The following is a 1,625-nucleotide window of genomic DNA, read 5'->3' on the forward strand; positions in this document are numbered from 1 at the left end:
ATATTTTTTTAACCTTTCACATGTTGTTCTAGGAGGCCAGATAAACGGGCCTATTTACACATTTTAACAGCCAATAGTGTTGCAGAACTGAACAATAGGACCTATTAGCAATGTAAATGTGGTTTTAAAAAGAAAAAAAATGGGGAAGGTTTATTCTTGTAGACTTAAATCTGATGTTGTAATATTACAACCGTGGGTCTCTGGGGGTTAATCATTTCCTTGACTAGTGGAGAACTAATTCAGAGAAAATACTTTCAACAAGCTGAGCCTGAGCAAAGATGTGATAATAGTTTTTAATACTTTCTAAGGGTCTTAATTTGACCAAAACCGATTTATCACCTTTTAAGACTTTTCAAGACCCAGCGGATACCCTCTAGTAAACAATTCTCATTTGTAAACAAAAATAAAATTCAAGAGTTTAATGCAGAACTGATTTTGTTTAGATATTTCTTTTATATGTACATGTTTAATCTTCCTTAACCATTTTTTTCTAGCAAAGTAAAAAGCTGTCAAAGTTCTTCCTTCTCTCCTGGGCCCTCTGCTGCTCTGCCTCCCTCTGCAGCCTCATGTCCTCCCTGATCAGCTCCAGAAGCTGGTCATCGCTGTCACCTTCCCCTGGATGCCCATTTTCTCCAGAATAGTCTTAACAAACATGTAAGAAAAGAAACAGGAAGAGAAAAGAGGACAACGGGTTATTCCTTTCATGTTTTCGCAGAAAAAAATAAACTCAAACGAGTTTTTTTTAAATATGAGATGTTATTGTACCTCCATGCCACAGCCGCCGAATACTTTGCTCCGGTGATCATGTGGTCCATCTCCGCCCTAAGCTTAATAAATTCCCTGGTTTTCTCTTTTGTTCCTAAAATACAAACTTCTATTAAAATCAGGGGGAAAACGTAGCGGGAGAAGTACAACACCGAGCGGCCGAACATACGAGCCGAGACCGCAATACAAGCTCTTTTACTGTAACATTTCTAACTAAAATAACGTTCATGTATCACAAAAAGTCCTTAACCTGACAGTTTTCAAGTTTATACTGACATTTATATGCGCAATCCTCTCCGACAGCTCCCGCTTCACTGTCCGCCATTGTTTTTAAGTTTTTCTGCCGGCCGGCCCGCAAGGCATCTTGGGAAATGCTACCTATTGAAGGATACACCGGACCCATCCTTCATTCAGGCGAAAAGAAGGCCGCATTCGTCGACCACATTTGAAGGAGTCTTCGAATTGGGACAGGCCTAGTCGCGGCGCTGTGACGTAACCGGCCGACGAATCCGGCCGACGTAGGATGCAGACCCTGATTTGAGACACAGCCTAAGAAAGGCTTCTGTTCTCATCTATAGACAATGATTGCAACAGAACAGTGTAACCAAGCAGAGAGAGACGCCCATCATTGCTCTGCGAGTATCATGATGTAAACGGTTTGGAACATTTCCCAGATTGCATAACTGTTTCTCATCAGCAAGAACAATTGATGCAGCTTCGTTAGACCTTTTAGGGAAGAATTAATTTTGCTGTTCTTGTTTAGACCTGATTTACAGGCTCATCTTTGTAGGGTTTGAACAATTGAAGGTCAAAGGTCATCACAGTAAATGTGAATATTACAACACTGAAAGACTGTGAAG

The 1,625-nt window shown here is 40.7% G+C and overlaps 1 long non-coding RNA gene across 1 annotated transcript; it reads right to left on the reverse strand.

Moving 5' to 3' along the window:
* Nucleotides 1–537: 537 nt before the first annotated feature.
* LOC129165134 (uncharacterized) lies at nucleotides 538–1,199 on the reverse strand. Its single transcript, XR_008564549.2, has 3 exons — nucleotides 1,042–1,199; nucleotides 766–859; nucleotides 538–642 (listed from the first exon to the last, which is right to left on the reverse strand). It is a non-coding gene; the product is annotated as an uncharacterized lncRNA (long non-coding RNA).
* Between the last annotated feature and the right edge of the window lie 426 nt (nucleotides 1,200–1,625).

The sequence above is a fragment of the Nothobranchius furzeri genome, chromosome 2 (genome assembly GCF_043380555.1).
Source record: "Nothobranchius furzeri strain GRZ-AD chromosome 2, NfurGRZ-RIMD1, whole genome shotgun sequence".
NCBI classification, from domain to species: domain Eukaryota; kingdom Metazoa; phylum Chordata; class Actinopteri; order Cyprinodontiformes; family Nothobranchiidae; genus Nothobranchius; species Nothobranchius furzeri.